The 21,837-nt window shown below is 37.3% G+C and overlaps 1 protein-coding gene across 2 annotated transcripts in view; it reads left to right on the top strand.

The window, feature by feature from the left end:
- LOC126183884 (uncharacterized) overlaps window positions 1-21,837 on the top strand; it is a 184,736-nt gene that overhangs the window by 6,534 nt on the left and 156,365 nt on the right. The window lies entirely within an intron of this gene.

Genomic DNA, 21,837 nt, shown 5'->3' with positions numbered 1-21,837 from the left:
TTTGGATCCTACAATTGGGTCTTAGTAATTAACTTTCCAAAGCTGGTGGATAAAGACAGTAGGACCCTAATTAATTACGTTTTCTGTGATGAAGCTCAGAGCTAGAAAATAACTGTTTACCCAGTAACAAATTCTCTCTTTGATCATGATGCACAGTGAGTTAGGATAAATAACATAGTGCCTTACAATATGGATACTCCTCAGTGGAAATCTGTTCGAATAATTAATAACTCCAGTACAAATGTTTTTAAGAATAGTTTACAGATGACATGGGATGTAATCTATTGTGAACCAAATGCTAATATAAAATTTAATCTGTTCCATGATAAACTCATATCATTATTTGAAAATAGCTTTTTTCATAAGCTAATCAGGAAGGACGCCAAACAGCCATGTAAAAAAAAAAAAAAAAAAAAAAAAAAAACCCATGGCTCACTAGAAGGATTAAAGTCTCTTGTGAAAGGAAGAGGGAATTGCATCTTTGGCAAGAATGATTCAGACTCCTGCAAAAAGTGCTCAGAATTACTAAGAAATGTTACTAAAAAAAATTAAGGAACGTGTACTTCATGTCAGAAATCAGTACTTCTGACAGCAGACTTAAGGCTGCGTGGATAGTGAAATAAGAGATAGGGCAACCAGCTACAGAACAAGACATCACTATTGAACTGAGTGGACGGGTTATAAATGAAGAGTCCCAGATATCAAATGTATCTAATAATCATTTCTTAAATGTAGCAGAAAGCATAGAGACAAATAGTTCAAGAGCAAAATGACAGCAGTATGTTGAAAATGTAACTATCAAGAAATCTAATCATATAAATATATCACCAACTTGTCCGCCCCAATAGCTGAACGGTAAGCATGTTAGAATGCCACGCATGGGGACCCTGTTTCGATTCCTGGCTGGGGTGGGAGATTTTCTCCCCTCAGGGACTGGATGTTGTGTTTTCCTCATCATCATTTCATCCCTATTGTCGACATGCAAGTCACCTAATGTGGCGTCGCCCTCAATAAGACTTGCACTTAGCAGCTGAACTTCCCGTCTGGGAACTCCCGGCCACTGACACCATACGATCATTTCCATTTCCATCACCAACTTCTTCTTCTTCTTCTTCTTCTTCTTCTGGCGGGGGGGGGGGGGGGGGGAGAGAGAGAGAGAGAGAGAGAGGGGGGGGGGGGCAGGGGGCGCTCATTTTGTTTTGATGGTGTTTCCAATTGAGTACAAAATATTTGTTCTCATGTAATAAGCCCAGTCTTACCTGAAATATGTAACACATCACGTTTTTCCAGAGAGACTGAAATATACAGTTGTTAACCCCCCCCCCCCCCCCCCCTTTAAGAAAGGTGATAAGAGAGAGATCTCAATAACTGGTGACCTATTTCACTGCTGACATCATTCTCCAAAATTTTTGGGATGATGATGTATTTTAGAATAGTATCTCACCTTAGCAACAATAGTATCTTAGCAAATCACAGTTTGGGCTTCAGAAGAGTTGCTCTACTGAGAATGCCAGTTACGCTTTTATTTACCATATCTTACAAATACTAAATAATAAAATACCACCAGTTAGTATTTTCTGCAACCTATCAAAGGCATTTGACTGTGTGAATCACAGTATTCTCCTAGCTAAATTGACATTTTATGGGATTGATGGTATAGCCAACCACTGGATTATTCATTATGCTGTATTTCTAAAAAGCTGGGAAATCCCGTTTAGGTCCACTGGATAATGTCGTATCTAACCAAAATGATGCGGAAAATTGTATTTAGTAATTCAAGCAATATAGTCTAGGGATATAATTCTGACTGGGGAAAAAAATTACGTATGTTGTTTCCCAAGGTTCAGTCTTAGGCTCACTACTGTTCCTCAGATAGGCCTATGTAAACAATCTTCCATCTACTATACAGAAGCAGAATTACACTGGTGTCCGAAGTTAAAGCAACAAACAACTAGTTACCTGTCCTGTGTCTAATTCGCGATATAATGATACAATCTGTCAACAGATGTCCATGTGATCATGTTCTGCATAGACGATGGGAGGATCATCATCACAGATTCATCTGAGCCTCAGGTTTAAGCCTTCCACTCAGCTCCAAACCGGAGGACTGCAATTAGTTCTGGGAACAGGGCTACAAAACAGTAGTTCTGCTTCCATCTCGTGAGTGAGGCCTAACTGTCTTTACCCTCTCACCTCAGTTGAATGGGGTAGGGGGGGGGGAGAGAGAGAGAGAGAGAGAGAGAGAGAGAGAGAGAGAGAGAGAGAGAGATATGTTAAATGCTATGGGATTCACGTTAACTTCTTACTTCAGTAGAGGAAATATGGAGGAAGGAGGAGGTGACATTTGTCAGAAACTGTCTTTATTGTAAGAATATTGATATTAATAAATTTTGCTCAGAGCAGCACTTACAAGCTTGTACAACAGTAGTAATATTTCATAATGAGCCTTTTATAATAGTAGGTATATACAGATCACCTTCAGGAAATTTTAACCTCTTCATAAAAAATCTGGAAAAACTGTTGTCCCATCTCACAGTAAAAACTGAGGAAATAGTAATTGTTGGTGATTTTAATGTGGATTTATTGAAAAACTGTGTCTGTGAACAATTATTGGAATCAGCAACACTATCACTCAATTTATTTTTATTTTATTTATTTACATGTCAAGTTCCATAGGACCAAATTGAGGAGCAAATCTCCAAGTTCATGGAACATGTCAGTACTTGGAATTACAACATAAAAAGTAATAACAGATAAAAATAAAATGTTTATGAACCTAAAAAAGTCAAGCCATAAGTTTAAGTAAAAGCAATCAGCAGTACAACAAGAATCAGCTTAGTGTTTCAAGGAACTCTTCGACAGAATAGAAGGAAAGTCTTCAGTTTAAATTTGAAAGCGTGTGGTTTACTGCTAAGATTTTTGAATTCGAGCGGTAGCTTATTGAAAATTGATGCAGCAGTATACTGCACACCTTTCTGCACAAGAGTTAAGGAAGTCCGATCCAAATGCAGGTTTGATTTCTGTCAAGTATTAGCTGAGTGAAAGCTGCTTATATAATAGAAGGAAACATTCCACGAAGGAAAAATATACCTAAAAACAAAGATGATGTGACTTACCAAATGAAAGTGCTGGCAGGTCGACAGACACACAAACGAACACAAACATACACACAAAATTCAAGCTTTCGCAACAAACTGCTGCCTCATCAGGAAAGAGGGAAGGAGAGGGAAAGACGAAAGGATGTGGGTTTTAAGGGAGAGGGTATGGAGTCATTCCAGTCCCGGGAGCGGAAAGACTTACCTTAGGGGGGAAAAAGGACAGGTATACACTCGCACACACACACATATCCATCCACACATATACCATGTGTGGATGGATATGTGTGTGTGTGCGAGTGTATACCCGTCATTTTTCCCCCTAAGGTAAGTCTTTCCGCTCCCGGGACTGGAATGACTCCTTACCCTCTCCCTTAAAACCCACATCCTTTCGTCTTTTCGTCTTTCCCTCTCCTTCCCTCTTTCCTGATGAGGCAACAGTTTGTTGCGAAAGCTTGAATTTTGTGTGTATGTTTGTGTTCGTTTGTGTGTCTGTCGACCTGCCAGCACTTTCATTTGGTAAGTCACATCATCTTTGTTTTTATATATATATATATATATATATATATATATATATATATATATATATAGAGAGAGAGAGAGAGAGAGAGAGGGGGGGGGGGGGGGACAGGCCAATGTCCAAATTCCAAGACTCATGAACAGGGGTCAACAAGAGGTTCGTGAACTTACACCACTTATTGCCCGAACCTCCCGTTTCTGAGCCAAAAATATACTTTTAGAAATGGAAGAGTTACTGCAAAGTATAATACCGTATGATGTAAGCGAATGAAAATAAGAAAGTAGACAAATTTTTGTGTCAAACAATCACTCAGTTCAGATACCATTCGAATACTAAAAATGGCAGCATTAAGTCTTTTAATAAGATCCTGAATGTGGGCTTTCCACAACAGTTTACTATCTATCTGAACACCTAGAAATCTGAACTGTTCAGTTTCACTAATCATATGCCCAGTCTGTGAAATTAAAATGTCAGGTTTTGTTGAATTGTGTGTTCGAAACTGTAAAAACTGAGTCTTACTGTGATTTAGTGTTAGTTTATTTTCTACAAGCCATGAACTTTGGTCGTGAACTGCACTATTTGAAACCGGGCCAATGTTGCACACAACATCCTTTACTACCAAGCTAGTGTCATCTGCAAACAGAAATATTTTAGAGTTACCTGTAATACTAGAGTGCATATCATTTGTATAAATAAGGAACAGTCGGCCCCAACGCTGATCCCTGGGGCACCCCCCACTTGACTGTACCCCACTCAGACCCCACATCACAGCCATTCTCATCATTGTGAATAATGACCTTTTGCTGTTTGTTGCTACAGTAAGAGGTGAACCAGTTGTGAGCTACTCCCTATATTCCATAATGGTCCAACTTCTGAAGCAATATTTTGTGATCAACACAATCAAATGCCTTAGTTAAATCAAAAAAGTGTATATTGTTGTAAACCTTTTGTTTAACCCATCCAGTACCTCACAGAGAAAAGAGAATATAGCATCTTCAGTTGTTAAACGACTTTTAAAGCAGAACTGTACAATTTGATAGCAAATCGTGTGATACAAAATTATCAATTATCCTTACAGACACAGCCTTTTCAATAACTTTAGCAAACACTGTTGGCATAGAAATAGGTCTAAAATTGTCTACATTGTCCTTTTCTCCCTTTTTATAAAGCGGATTTATTACTGAGTACTTTAATTGTTCAGGAAACTGACAATTGTTAATGGAATAATTACAAATATGACTAAGTACAGGGCTAACATATGCAGCACAGCACTTTAATATTCTGATAGGCACTTCTTCATGTACATGAGAGTCCTTAGTCTTCAGTGATTTACTTATTGACTCAATCTCCCCTTAGTCTGTATCACAGAGGAGTATTTCAGACATCAGTCTTTGAAAGGCATTTGCCAAGAGAGTTACATGATTCCCTGTAGAAACTAAATTTTTATTTTATTCACCAGCAATGATCAGAAAATGATTATAAAATACTGTACATATATCTGATTTATAAGTAACAGACATATTTTTACTATGAACTGACTTTATATCGTCGACCTTGTGCTGCTAACCAGACACTTCCTTCCCCACTGGCCATATGGTTTTAATTTTTTGATTGTGACTACTTCTAACATTTTGATTCAATTCCCACTTTGTTCTATATGATATCCTTATCCCACTAGTCAGCCACCCGGGCTGCCTATTACTGCTAGTACCCCGTTTAGAATGTTCTAATAGAAAGCAACTCTCAAAGAGCATGAGAAATGTGTTATGGAAAGCATTGTATTTATCATCTATGTTATCGGCACTATAAACATCCTGCCACTCTTGTTCCTTGACAAGATTTAAAAAATTCTCTATTGTTGTTGGATTAACTTTCCTACATAGTTTGTAATTATATGTGACACTTGTTTGAGTACAACAGCCTTTTAGTGTTAAAATTTGTGCATCATGGTCTGAAAGGCCAGTCATCCTTTTACTAACAGAATGCCCATCTAGTAATGAAGAACCGGCCGGAGTGGCCGTGTGGTTCTAGGCGCTGCAGTCTGGAGTCGAGCGACCGCTATGGTCGCAGGTTCGAATCCTGCCTCGGGCATGGATGTGTGTGATGTCCTTAGGTTAGTTAGGTTTAATTAGTTCTAAGTTCTAGGTGACTGATGACCTCAGAAGTTAAGTCGCATAGTGCTCAGAGCCATTTGAACCATTAGTAATGAAGAATGAATAAAAATATTGTCTATGGCTGTGCTACTGTTCCCGTGCACCCTAGTTGAAAAAAATCACAGTCTACATCAGTTCATATGAATTTAGGAGATCTACCAGCATCCTTTTTCTTTCACCATCATATACAAAATTTGTATTGAAGTCACCACATATGACTAATTTCTGGTACGTTCTACAAAGTGAATCAAGAACCCTCTCTAGCTTGAGCAGAAATGCTCAGAAGTCAGAGTTAAGGGACCTTCAAACAACAGCAATTTGAAGTTTAGTTTCACTTAGTTCAACTGACCCTGCACAACATTCATACATCTGTTCAGTGCAGTGTCATGATACGTCTATGGACTCAAATGGAATACTGTTTTTTTTTTTACGTACATAGCCACTCCCCCACCCCGCAAGGAACTGCGTGAAAAACAGCCAGCTAATCTGTATCATGGTAAAGGAAGCCTCTGAATTGTCAGATTATTTAAGTGGTGCTCTGATATGCCAATAATTTCAGAGTCAACATCTATAAGCAATTCACTAACTTTATTTGTATTACCTCTTATATTCTGGTGAAATATGCTAATTGCTTCTCTACTTGGAAACATGATGTCCTCTGAAGGTGAGCCTTTAGTTAGAGGGACTTCCTTTAAGCAGGTATACCTATCAGCTGACTTCAGTCTAAAAAAGGCGCAGCTCTAAAACCAACTACAAAATTAATTTTTCCATCAGTGAACCCACCACCACCACCACCCATTACCCTGTCACCTATAAGCTTTGCCAGCCTCCCCTTTCCATACCTATTAAGGTGCAGGCCATGCGTAGTGAAACCCGATCTACTGATAGACCCAACTGGCACCATTGAAATGTTCCTCCTGTGAACTTTGCAACCAGGATATGTAAATGCTCTGAGACTGCAATCGATAATATCTTTGTAGACAAATCTAGGGAAAAAGTCATAACACAAAGCCAATAGTAAATGGACTATCTGATCATGGCATGCAGCATCTTGTGTTAAATGTGGAAACTTGTCAGGATAAAAAATCTGTTAAATCTGAGTAAAGGAGGGTAATAAATCAGTCAAAGATTGAAAAATTCAGGAAGTTGCTCAAAGACATGAACTGGATAGATGTTTACAGTACTTCTGACTCAAATGGAAAATACAAAGCATTTATTAATAAAGTTTTCATTTTTGAAAATTGTTTTCAAAGGTAACTCAAATGAAACAAAAGTAAATAATAATAATAATAATAAATCATGTATTACACAAGGAATAAAGATATCATGTGGTACGAAAAGGAGACTTTATCTGCTATGTAGGAACAGCTCTTATATTAGTATTATAATGCATTACAAAGTATACTGCAAAATATTGAAGCAAGTGGTCCAGAAATTGAAGCAGCTTTATTATGAGAAAAAGATATGTACATTGGACAACAAAGTAAAAACAGTTGGGGGTATAGTGAAGACGGAGACAGTTAGGGCCAAAAAGGAAGAGGAACAAATAGCTCTAAAAATAAATGAGACTTTGGTAACAAGTGCATGTAGTGTTACAAACCTCTTAAACAGGTACTTCGTTTCTGTTACTGACAGCTTGTGGTTATCAGGTTCAGCGAACAGTGCAATGGACTATCTGAGACCAGTCTTTAAAAACAACTTGAGTAATATGGAAATCACACTCATGTCTCCCAAAGAAATAGCATCCATCATAAAATTCTTAAAATCTAAGTATTCTAGTAGGTATGATAACGTATCAACAAAGTTAATCAAAGAGTACTCATGCAGGTTGAGGTCTATCTTAAGTTATTTGTGTAATCAATGTCTTATCAGTGGAACATTTCCAGACTGGGTAAAGGATGCTGAAGTTAACCCTCTTTACAAAAAGGGGATAGGGATACCATCAAACTATTTACCAATTTCACTTTTGCTAGCTTTGTCAAAAATATTTGGAAAGGTTGTGTTCAAGCATCTCCTTAAGCATCTGACTACAAATAGTATATTGTCCAAGTCACAGTTTGGGTTTCTTAAGGGTTCTGACACAGAGGAAGCTACTTACACTTACTGTGAGAATGTACTTAATTCATTAGATAATTAATGAGAGTCTACTGGCATTTACTGTGACCTGTCAAAAGCCTTTAATTGTGTGAACCACAGCATTCTCTTAAGTAAATTAGAGCATTATAATATCACCGACAGTGTTGTGAAATGGTTTGAGTCTTACCTAACTAACGGGAAACGAAGGGTGTCATCATGAAATACCTGTGCAGTAAGCAGTCAGTCTTCATCTGATTGGGAATTAATTATGTGTGGTGTTCATCAGGGTTCCATCTTGGGCCCATTGCTTTCTCTTGAGTATATTAATGACCTCTCGTCTGTTACGTTGCCAGATGCTAAGTTTGTTTTGTTTGCAGATGATACAAACGTTGCAATAAGTAGAAAGTCAAGTCCAGATTTAGAAATAGTCGCTAATCAAATTTTCACTGACATTAAAAAATGGTTTAAAGCTAAATCACTGTCATTAAACTTTGAAAAGACCCATTATATGTAAGACATTTCCTTCCAGCATGTGTATAACATATGAAGACATGCAGATTGAAGAGGTTGACAGTGCTAAATTTCTGGGGCTACAACTCGATAATAAATTCAAATGGGAGGGGCATACCACAAAATGCTTAAGTGCCTAAACAAGTCTGTATTTGCAGTGAGAATTATGTCAGATGTAGGAGATGTAAATATAATTAAAAAAAACTTGCATACTTTCATTCTATTATGTCATACAGAATCATATTCTGGGGTAACTCCTCAAACCAAACAATAGTTTTTAGCATCCAAAAGCATGTAATAAGGATCATCTGTAGTGTAAGTTCAAGAACATCATGTAGAAACCTGTTCAAGGAACTTTGTATTCTAACCTCTGCTTCTTAGTGTATTTATTTCTGAATGAAATTTGTTGCAAGTAATATATATCTGTTTCCAATAGCTCAACACATAATATCAATACTAGGAATAAGAACAATCTACATAAAGACCTAAAATTACTTACCTTGTTCCAAAAAGGGGTCCAATGTTCAGGAATACACAATTTCAATAAATTGCCAGTAACCATTAAAAACTTGGTTTCAGGTAAAGCACAATTTAAATAGAGTTTGTAAGACTTTTTGATGGGCAACTCCTTCTATGCTCTAGATGAATATCTTAACAGGTACTGGTAGACCAGCTTAAGTAAAAATGTCTGTTAGTTTTCAGTTTTGACAGTACTTGGTTACAAGTCAAAATTAGATATTTTGTCTATGATAAATTTATTAATGGGGCATAACAATGTTTCATTCTCACAGCATATTAATTTCGTAAATAGTAGCAGTTCCAGTTTACTGTAATGTATTCACCTATTTTGACAATCTTCTGACAAGTGATTAGGCTAGTAAGTATTATATTCAAATGTTTTATGGTTTTTATGTTATAATTTCTGACATGTTCCGCACCCATGAGAATCATCTCATTTTTTTGGGTCTATTTAGCGAAAACTGTATCTAGTTTAAGAGAGGGGTGGGGGGACTCTCGGATTGACAGGTTGTCAGACAATTCTCACTGTTGAATCAGTGTTACTCCTCAAGTATGAAACGTAGCATATTCTGCAGTTATGTCATGTATCAACTGTGCATAAGTCATAGATGGAGCACCTATTTTGCCAGTAATTTCTGTCTCAGATGATGTAACTTTTTAGTGCCGTATGCTAAAAATTTTGTTTCATTTACTTGATACTAAATTTAGACTACTTTATTTGGCTTGTGGAAGGATGGAATAATTTTTTCCTATCACTTTCTTGGATCGTATCACTAGACATTACTTCTATATTTTCGTTTCACAGAACAAAACAAGAACAAAAATCAATCTCAACAGCAAATACCAGTCTTTAGCCAACTACACATGGGCCTGTAAACTACTCATATAGGTTGCCTGAAAATTATCAGAAAAAGTTACATGAAGTCTGCATTCTGTTTGCTGATATCTCAGTTGCCGCTAGCTGAAAGGTTCTTAATAAATGACGGGATGAGACAGTGAGAAAATTTTTCTCATATTACGTATACTGTGTACATCAATACCCTGCAAGCCATCTGTTGGTGTGTAGCTGAGTACTACTGATGCCACTGATTCCTTCCCCCTCCCCCCTTCCCTGTTCCACTCTCCAGTGTTGTGTAGGAAGAGTGAATGTTGGTAAGCATCTGTATTAGCTGTAATTTCTTGAATTTTCTCATTGTGATCATTTCGCGAGACCTATGTGGGAAGAAGCAATATGTTGTCTGACTCTTGCTAGAAAGTACTCTCTCGAAATTTCAATAGTAAACATGTTTGTTATGCACGATGCATCTGCCATTTGAGTTTGTTGAGCATCTTTGCACTGTCCTTGGAACTTCTCTCTCTCTTCTGTCATTTGTACCAGACAATGGTCGCAGATTGATGAATAATACTCGGGAGTCAGTCAAACAATCGCTTTGTAAGCCATTTCTTCAGTGAATTGCTACATTTTGTTAAGATTCTTCCTGTGAATATCAATCTAGTATCTCAGTCGCTTGTAAGTGACTTCATTAGTGAATTACTTACATTTTGGTTGGATCCATTATAAATGGTTTTTGAAAGCCTGTGACTGTAGAAACAATAGGTTTGTTTATTAATAAGTAAATCTTCTGCTACCAGTCACAATTTTTCTTGAAACGTGTCGTGCAAAAAGTAAAATCTATTGTTTCTACAGTCGCAGGCTTTCAAAAACCATTTATAATGAATTAAATCAGATTGTTAGTGCCAAGCCAGGCAATGAAAGCTATATATAAATACAAAAACCTCAAAATGAAAGTACTGAAAACAGTTGCACACATAAGATTCAACAAGCACTGTCAACAACTAGGCATAATTCTGAAATATATAAAAGTGAAAATATGTTCTAGCAGCAGCATAGCAAAACTTATAAAACACAAAGCAGAAAAACTCTGGCTGAAAACCGAAATAAGGTAGTTACACAAGAAGAAGGACTTAGTAAACAGAAAGCTACTTACATGCAGATAGAAGCAGCAAACAACATGGAATCCACAGTTTATGACAGCATTTGCAGACACATCCAAGACATAGTCGACAAGGAGTACTTGACCATTTGCAACACACATAACAAGAAACTACAGACCTTGACATCCAAACACGATAAGAGATCCAACCTTGAGATAACTGACGAAAGCATACACACATTTTACAGCAGAATGGTGAACAACACAGACATAAAGTTCAACCAAAGAGAAAACGATCTACTCCAAAAAGGACTAAAATACAATATAAAGCCTAACCTCAACAACCATACACTGAAACAGGTTATAGCTCCAACTCAACTAAAAGTGCAGCAGATGATGCAAAATTAAATTCAAATACAAAAGCAGCAATAGGTCACAAAATAAGCAAGCTTCTTGAGAAAGAAATGAATAAAGATAAGTTTAGATCTAAATATACAATAAATGATACAAAAACTTTAAAATCTATAAATAATAAACTGAAAAACAACCAGTCCATAGTTGTACAGCCAGACAAAAGTAATACATTATTTGTGATGAAAGAAAAAGAATACATAGACAAAACAAATTAATTTTTTGATACTAATAATATTCAGCATATTGAAAAAGACCCAACCAAACAATTTCAAAGAAAGTTAAGGAACAATTAAAGAACACACATGTCCTGTTGACAGAAACCGAAAAGAAATACCTTACATGTATGAATCCAAAAGCACCACACCTAAGAGCACAGCCAAAAATACACAAAAATGGAAACCAGATACGTCCCGTGGTCAACTCTATAAATAGCCCAGCATACAAACTGTCACAAAAACTGAATAACATACTGATGAAAAATTATACATATGAAACAACATATTTCATAAAAAGCAGCACGATTCTAGCTAAAGAACTAAGAACCAGAAAACTCCCCCAAGATGCACAGTTTATATCACTTGACATCACCAATCTTTATTCAAACATACCCATACAAGAAGCTCCAACAGTAATACAGAAGAACCTTATGCAACACAAGAAACTTTCATACACAGAGAGTGTTGAATTTATGGAACTCCTTCAGCTATCCCTAAGGTACAACTACATTACATTACATTTAATGACAACATTTATAAACAACCAGATGGCCTAACAATGGGATCATGTATATCCGGTACCATAGCTGACATATACATAAATCACTTAGAACAAAAATTATTTGACAGCCATAAACCTTGCCTAAAGAAAATAGAATTTTATAGGAGATATGTAGATGACACACTACTGTTAGTGAAAGGGGATACCAAAGACATCACAGACATTCTAAATCATTTCAATAATCTAAATGAGAAAAGTAAATTTACAGTGGAACATGAGCAAAATAAAAGTATCAACTTTCTAGACCTAAATATTACAAGACACAACAACACATGCACATTCAAAATTTATAGGAAAAACACAATGACTGACACCACAATCCCTGCAACCTCATGTCACCCAAATATCCATAAACAGGCAGCATACAGGTTTATGCTGCATAGGGCAACAAAAATACCATTGAACCAAGAAAATATGCAACAAGAAATAAACACAGATTGCAGTTGCCAATGGTTACAATGCTTCCATGGTGGACACAATCTTAGACAAAGTGAAGAAAAACCCAGGTACAAACTACCACAGAAGAAAAAGAGAAAAACAAATGTATATCTAGTATCCCATTATCCCATACATAGGCAATGTATCACAGAAGATTGCAAATGTTTTCAAAAATCACAGGGTAAAAATTGGTTTTCTGCATCTAATAAACTACACCAAAAACTAATACATAATATAAAGTGTAATCATGATCCATATTCAGACTCTGGAATGTACAAGGTAACATGCCAGGAGTGCTCCTAGTTCTACGTAGGACAAACAGGCCGAAATTTCAACACCAGGTACACAGAGCACATTAGAGCATACACACACAACAAACACACTACATCAGCAATAGCAACACACATACATAATACAGGACACTCATTTGGAAAAATAGAGCAAAATGTCAAAGTACTCCACTGACTACATAAAGGACACAAAATGGATTTACTTGAAGAACTGGAGATATATTCACATTACAGAAAATGTGAAGATAGAATATTAAATGAAAAACTTGAAAGTGAATCAGTGAATTTCTTCAGATGTTTCGATAATATACTTAAATAAAAAGAGTAAAACATAGAATTAAGCACAATTCTAAAATAAATATATGTAATTTATGAGCCAAATTGTTAAGATAAATAACCTTTGTACAAAAACATATAATCTGTGGAAGACCTATAATGTTATCTCTGTGGACTACCTGTAAGAAGATCTTCGTAACTGTTTTGTTTACATAAGATATTTTTTATGTGTAAAGTGTACAAGAAGTTATGTGTGATGTTTAGTGTGTGTGAGACTCTGCACAAATGGACCATTAGAAAACTGTAAGTACAAATTCTTCTAAACTTCACCAATAACTTCACAAAAAGAATTGATACCCAACTAAAAAATTCACGTGTTTCTTATATATTGCAGAAAAGTCAACGAAATGAAGCAGACTCACACACACTGACAACATCAAAAGAAATGGCTTAATACACACAAAAAACGCACTTGAAAATGGGAATTATTTCTCGAAACGCGTCGTGCGAAAAGTAAAATAAAGAAAAATCGTGACTGGTAGCAGAAGATTTACTTAGTAGTAAACAAACCTACTTACATTTTCTTAAAAGTCTTCCTGTGAATCTCAATATATCATCTACTTTACCTATTATTTCTTTTTTGTGGTCACTCCACTCTGGATAGATACGTCTAGATATTTTACAGTATTTACTGTTCCCAGGAAATTGTCATCAATAGCATATTGTACAATAGTGGACTTCTTTTCCTATGTATGCAGACTATGTTACATTTATTTACGTTCATGGTCCACTGCCAGACCCTGTGCCATTCATCAATCTGCTATAGGTCCTTAGGTGATTTGTTACTGTCTTCTGCCATTGCTACCTTCTTGCGGACAACCACATCATCTGTGAACAGCTTCCAACACATTCTCCTAAATCATTAATATACATTGTAAACGGCATGGTCCTCTCATGCTTCCTTGGGATACTCCCAAAATTATACCTGTCGATTTTGTTCCACCAAGAGCAATGTGTTGAGTTCTATCTGCAAGAAATCTTAAATCCAGTCTCAAATCTGGTGTGATACTTGGTAAACTCATATTTGTTTCACTATATGGCATTGTGGGACAGTGTGAAATGCCTTCCTGAGGTCAAGGAACATGACATCAACTTGATCAACAGTGTTTGCAGCAGCGTATGACCCTTCTTAAAAATGCTAATTTTTTTCCAGTTGCTAGGCACCCTCTTTTTGCGCCAGCGACCCACAATAAAGTGCTGCTAGAAGGGGAGCAAGTTCTTGCGCGTAGCCTGTGTGGAATGTTACAGGTATCTCATATGGTCGTGATGCCATTCCACTACAAAGCAATTGTGGTTGTTTTTTTTTTATTCTGCGATCGGTCATCTCAATATCTGCCATTTTGATGTTTGTACAATGATTGAAAGGAGAGGCTGTATTACGATCTTCCATAGTGAAACAATTTTGTGAGACAGAATTCAGAATTTCAGCCTTCTCTCTATCATTTTCTGTTTTCGTACCATGGCCACAGAGTGACTGAATAGATGATTTTGTAATGCTTATTGAATTTATGTAAAATCAAAACCTCCAACAATTTTTAGTCAGGTTGGTTGACAAAATTTTACTTTCAGAGTCATTGAACATTTCTATCATTGATCTCCTTATGCTAAATTTCAGTTCGTTCAACTTTGTTTGTCAGCTAGGTTTTAATTTCTCTTGAATCCATGATGAAGTTTTCTTTGGTTACATAAGAGTTTTCTGACACAGCTATTAAACCCCTGTGGGTCTTTCGCCCTCCCTTAAGACCTTGCTTGGAACATACTTGTCGAAGGCATATTGAAGGATGCTTTTGAATTTTTTCGGTTTTTGCTCCACACCTTCATCCTCAGCACTGAATATTTGATGCTGACTATTCAGATACTCTGCAACTTGTATCTTGTCACTCTTGCTACATTTCTTAACATTCCTTGTAATATCCATAATCATGGATGCTATCACAGCCTAAGGCTGATCTCTGATAGTCTCCACTATGTTAATGATTTGAGAAGTTCAAGTCTGTTTGTTGCTAGGAAGTCTAAGACATTATCTTCATGAGTTAGTTCTCTAAGTATCTCCTCAAACTAATTTTCAGACAAGACATTCTGAATAATGTTACAAGAATTCCTGTCTCTGGCACCAGTTTTGATAGCATGACTCAGTTCCATTGAAATGTCCATTTATGATCAGTTATGTTTGATGAAACACACTAAACAGTAAAGCCCATAAGGTTGTTAATTTTCCCTCAGCATTTGCCATCATTCAGATTCAAAAATCCTTCTAAAGTTCTGTCAATAATAATTCCTGTCATACTAAACATCAGCCAGTTTAGTCAGAGGTAGCTTTGCTCATCCGTAAAGCGGCAAGTCTCATGCTCCACCCACCATAGATTTTTTTTTATACAGACAGCAAACAAAAACTGAGGAATACCAAGAAGAATGTGGCAGTAATACCGTATAGTTTTTCTATATTTTCATAAATTACACACAAAAGTTCAGATTCGTGGACTACCGTTGCTTCCATCACAAAGTGTTCACAGTGACTGACTGCTGAGGACTGATTCCTCTGTCTGTAATGGTGTCGCTTTTACCATTCAGTGCGGACAGCACTCGACTTTCCACTGGCACCACCTCAACAGCCTAATCAAAAGCAAACTCCCCAACAAATCTCAAATATTCTTCCCAATAGGGATTCTATTTTGATAGCAATTTTTTCTGTGATAGAGAATGGTTTGTAAAATACACTGACCCAATTTGGAGTCTCCTGTTAAATAATTACAACCTCTACAAGTTTTTTAACAAAACTACTCATAGGTATTCTTTTCTCAACTTGCCACTTTAAAAATTGGTGCTTCTTTATTAATCTATAATTGGGATGTGGTGCTGAAATGTCTGCTTGCCATCTTACCCCAGGGGAGTAAATAATGTACAGTGCTTTTGATAAAAGTTACATAGTGGACCCACCCTCTCATTTTACACGGTTTATATGTGATATATGTATCTAATGTGCATTAAAATACTCTCCGGAGGTGTGTTAAATATTGCAAAGTACATTGAAAGACGATGTGAACATAAGCACTAGGGTACCCAACAAGTCAATCTGTTACCACAGCCTTTATTTGCCACTCACATGTGTCAGCTTTGCCAACTTGCAACCAGGTTATCATCTCTTAACCTAACCTGGACCGTGCTTACAGTACAGATAAATCTGTCTCCACAACCAATATTTAAGGGGGAGAGGGAGGGTGTGTCCAGTGTCACATTGTTCCTTATTCTGTGTCAGATTTTACATGTTTAGGAGAAGCTTGAAAATTAATAAAAATAGTGCATTGGAAACTTCAGAGTGACGATTTTAGGTAACATACCTCTGCTATCAAATTTTCAGGTTTGTAGCTTTAATCTCTCGTGCCTCAAAAAAATTACTGAAGGCTTCGATTTTTACAGAAACTATTAAAAAACATTTCCAAACACAGTATCTCGTACTTTCATATGCATCTGAACAGTTTAAGTTATGAATGGCAATATATTAATTATTAAGATTTTTTTGAATGTGTTGTAACACAATCTGTAGCTGCATGTGTGGTCAGGTGCTTCACACCCCTCAGAAGAGAGGAGGACTCCCCCCACCCCCAATCCCTCCCTCCCTCCCTCCCTCCCTCCCTCCCCTCCCATCCCCTCCCCTCCCATCCCCTCTTCTCTGTCTGCTGCTCTATGCTATCCGGCATTCATAGTAAGTGAACTAATTCACTTACCTCACCACAAGCTAAATGTCCATGTTATGCATCTTCATGGTAGTTGTATATTTCCAGTAATCTTGGTTCCCCATAACTGTCGTAGAGAGAAGAAAATTATGCTCATGAAAACGTTTACAATACTGATAAAACTGTGCGAAATTGGAAAAATTTGCCAAGAAAAACTTTTGCTTCACATCATGAATTAGTAGCACCTGGTCTTAATAAGTAAGGATCATATTACTGCTTCAGCGACTGGTAACCACCAATTGCCTATGCTTGTTGTTGGTCAAAGTAATAAACGGTGTTGTTTCAAACATGGTAGTATGTCTGCAGTACCTACTGTTAAGACCCCTCTAAAGGTTGACTGCGTGAATAGTACTGTTTTCACCAAATGTTTTATCAGAGTTTTTGTATCCTCTGTAAAAGCTAACTAATTAGTGAATGACAAGAGGGAGAAAACGGTTCTGCTCCTTGACAACACACCAACTCATGTGTTGTGTGATATATTAAATGAAAAGAAAGAGTTCATAAAAGTGATGTTCCTTCCACCTAATGTAAACTCCATACTACAGCCCATTGATCAAGACATTATTGAGACTTTCAAACTGTATTACAGAAAAGAATTGTTACATAAGCTATTGTTAGAAAGAGAAGAGAAGAAAGTCTGTTGAAAATCATAAAAATATTGACTTGAATGACGTGTCATATGTGGTCAGAGCAATACGGGTTACTGTAAAGAAATAGAATTTGAAAAGGGCTGGAATAAAATTTTGGGTATGGCAGAAAATTATCAAATCTAATTGAAAATGATAAACGTAATGATATGTCCGAAATGCTCAATATTCTAAGAAGACATTAAAGAATGAATGCATGTCAACAATGTAGATCCAGGTCACCAAATTGTGCTGGATCACGAAATTGTAAACCTAGTCACCAGCATCTCTTGCCATAGCATCTCATTAATTAGTAGTCCAGAAAGTAAAGATGAAAATGTTCCGGCTGCTTGTGAAGTATTTACTATGTGTTTAGATACTGCCTTGTGATTGTTTGAAGCTTAAAATGAAAGCAACCAGTATCAGATATCTATCCTGAAGAAATATGTGACCTGGCTGTTCATAAGTGGGTAGACTTATATAGACAGACCAAAATCACGGATTTTTTAAGCATTAATTAAGGTTATTTTTAAGTGTTCATTCAATACATATGTATTGTAAATTCAAAATACATATGTATTACAGTTTTTTGTTTATGAGGCCTGTACTATGCACATTCCTGTTGTACTTGCCTGTGTAATAATAAGCTAAATTAGTGTTTTTATAAACATTTGTAGTTTTTATTGATGAATTGTCAAATAAAAGTATGCAGTTCGATTATCCGAATAAACTGATTTTCCGAGCACCCACATCCCCCAGTTAGTTCAGATAACCGATGCTCTGCTGTACTTGAGGTCACCATTTAAATAATGGTGGCATTTAAAATACGTGTTTCTCTGCCTTTATTTTTCTAAAGGTACATTTATCCTGCAACCTCACTGCTTCTACACTGCTGACATTTGCCAGGAATGATGAGACAGGCCCACATGTGCACATAATCTATGCAGCACCGATCTGCACCAGCCAAGAATATCGACATGGTCTGTGTCTCGAGCAGTGACACTCTCTGGTTGTCCTGAAACCTGATCTCTGAGAAATGCATTAAGGAGCCATTATTGAATGGACTTTTCTTCATAATGCAATTTCTTTGACACCATATGCAGACATTAGTGTCTCTTCTGACCTTCGGAGACAATTTCGAATGTGATAACTGTGATTGATAATATAAACAGGCAGTTATTTCACTTGCTTTTGTATGCAGATCTCTATGAAATTGGAGGCATGTATATCATCCTAACCACTTCATATTAAGTCATATTGGTGTGATATTTAAAAAAGATTGTACAAGTGCTTAATTACATTATCATTTTTATTTGATACAATATCAGCATGAAAATATATACATGGCAGATGTAGTACATGAAGTAGAAGTAGATAGTAGTATCAAAATTTGTCTCACAGAAATTGTATTAACAAGTTTAGGCTGAAACTTCATATTTTTAACTATTTTGGGTTCAGTAATACTTGAAATTTCAAAAGTTTTTTAGTGACATTTGTAACAGTCCGAAAGCCCATCCAGTTTTTGAGCTGCTAATCGAAGTGATGAAAGTATCTGTAGTGTGGATGATATGCATTCAGTGGTGCGTTCCATACCTCCTTTTCTGCCTCTTAGCCAATAACCACATTTTTGTCAGTAATCTGTGGCACTGCTATCATATTTCCAAAGAACATCATGTTCCAGGGTTGCCACTGGTTCTGGAAATCAGGGAATTTCAAACACATCAGGGCAATCTGGGGGCGGGGGAGGGGGGGGGGGGGACACTGGAAAAATCTCGTTTTTATCTCGGTAGATGAAATGGTTTGTTTACTGAGGTATCACGCATCGTCACTGGCTGGGTGCAGCTGAGTACGTTTGCCGCTTCCGTACTCCTCCATTACTACTGCTTCTTCCCTTCCTACCAATCCCTTCAGCTTGCTGTTAGTGCTGCCACCACTTCTTGCCGCTAGCCTAGCAGCTGCTGACGAGAAGCAGGGAGGCATGAAGAATGATTTGTTTGGATCTGATTCTCAGAGACTGTAGATGCAGCACCCGGAGACGGCAGTCATGTATGCATGAGTTGTGTCTGAGTGATTGTGTGAATGTGTGTGTGCTCTCGTTTTCTGACAAAAGCTATTGCTGAAAATTTAGTTGTGAGAGTGTGATTGTCTTTTCTATGTGCCTGTCTGTGGCTCAGCAATCATCTTTACAATGAGTTGCTACCTATCGTCATTATTACTGATTCTCAGAGTATTTGAACAAGTTATCTGTTGCATGGATTGAGCACCGTGGTTTCATTTCAGCAACATGCTGTCTGTGGCTTGTGAATAACTGGCCACACAAGAGGATTTCCGTGACAGACCAAAACCACGGGCCATTTCTGCAGGTATCTATAATGGATGGGCATGCTATTTGGTTCCCAGTAATGTTCAGGCCCTGTCAGTCAGATCTAGTCGCATCAATCTGCCTGTAGGCCGGGTCTGTTTGGGTGTGGCGTAATGCATTGGATTTTCATGGTGTATCCATGGACCTGTGAGTGCAGTGCTTCTTAGCAGGCCATGGGCGATGGATTTCAGGAATTGTGGCTGTCTCACCACAAGTACATTTGTACAGTGTGACATTTTATAGACATTTTATTTGTTCCAGTACATTTTGGCTCTTCAGAAGTAGTTTATATGTTTGAAAGTATGGAAGATTAGAAGAAGAAACTTGTCAGTTGCTGGCAGTTTGTACACTACATACTCATATATATCTTGAAAGAAAAATCACACAATACCTGTAAGATAATAGGTTAACACAGTGGGCAATAACCGACAAAAATGAACATTGTAGAACCAATATTTTCTTTGCAGTCACCTATAGTGTTGGTTTATGCAATTTTGTTCCACCTTATACACATCTTGCAAGAGGCCTACTTTTTTCTGCGGTTGTTTCTGAAATCAGTGAAGGTATTTTAAATCTGTCTTGCGACTCGAGGAAATGCATATTTTTGTCACCAAATGTGTTCCGTTTTATTGAAATAAAATAAAATCAGTGGTCTTAATGAAACACACATACCATTTGCCTTGCTTTTTCCATCCAAAAATTGTTCATTACAAAATATGTTGATGTTAGTACTTGTGATTTTTGCTCACATCAGGAAATGCCAGCTGCTTGCAAGCTTTTTTTCCTTGTTTGCTGTATTGTTTCTTGTAGCATAACTGCAAAGACAGATTGTCAGCTTATGTCTTTACTTACCATTGAGATCTCAAAATTTCTAAGGAAAAATGCTAAAACTTGTCTGGAAATCAGGGAAATATCAGGGAATTTCACTTGGGGAAACTTGTGGCAATCCTGTTTTCACTTCACACCGCTGCAAGTAATGCACTCAGTTACTGATGTGAACACCTGCAGGGTAAGTGTTCTCGGTGACTGGGGACACACAAGCAGCAATATGCTGACAGTGAGGCTGCAGTGTAAATGCAGCCTAAGGTATTGTGATCACAAAAATGCCTTTCTTTCATCTTCAGGTCCATCTATTTGTTTAGCCAAAGTCCCAGTAGTTGCAGGTTAAGTACTGTTGCCAGTTTTCAGGTGCATAGCGCTAGTGACTGCAGGCAGAAACTATAGTTGCCTGTATAGCAGCAATAACATAGGGATGTTGCGATAGAGACATGTACAAAATCGTGTTATGTGAACAGTTAAGGTAGATGCGTGAAGCTGTAGTGCCCGACCTACTGCGACTCTCAGGAATCTTCTTAGGCCAACTCAACTATTGTATCCCTCTTTCTCTTGCATCTGCTCCATTGCTGTTCTTGTCAACTTTTCCTGTGTGTTCATTCTCCCGTATCACAATTCCGTTCTTTCAACTTGATTGCTTCACAGCCCCCCACTTAAGAAGCTGCACAGTGTCTAAAACTGGATTAGTATTAATCTCCACCTAACTGTACTGATATCCCTCCATTATCCAGTTGGCTTGGTCTCAACAAAACTGTACTTGCTTTCACTTGTCTGGAGATTCCTATCATACTAATCAACTTCTGCTTCTTTCCATCAGCGGGACTCCCTTACCCGTCCTGATAATCTGCCCACCCAATGTACACTCCTCCTCCTCCTCCTCCTCCTCCTCCTCCTCCTAGATAAGCCAGAAGTAATCTCTGTATTTACAAGGTCTGCTCAGAAAATTCCGAAACATTTGCAATTTCGCGCCAGTGGTGTGTTGGCATCCCTGCACACACCTGTGTCTAATATGGAACTGGCCAAAGTTTCATTGTTGTATGTCTCTTAGTTATTGTTCAGTGCTCCATTGAGTAGAATGTTGTGTCACACAGTTTGCGAATTTAAAAATGGCAGAGTTAGAGAAGCAACATGTCTGCATTAAATTTCACTTGAAACTCAAGCAAACCTTTACAGACACACACCAAGTGATGCAGGAGGCCTGCAGTGTTGAGTGCTTAAG

The sequence above is a fragment of the Schistocerca cancellata genome, chromosome 4, assembly GCF_023864275.1.
Source record: "Schistocerca cancellata isolate TAMUIC-IGC-003103 chromosome 4, iqSchCanc2.1, whole genome shotgun sequence".
NCBI classification, from domain to species: Eukaryota; Metazoa; Arthropoda; class Insecta; order Orthoptera; family Acrididae; genus Schistocerca; species Schistocerca cancellata.
This window is presented reverse-complemented; position numbering and strand designations above follow the sequence as displayed.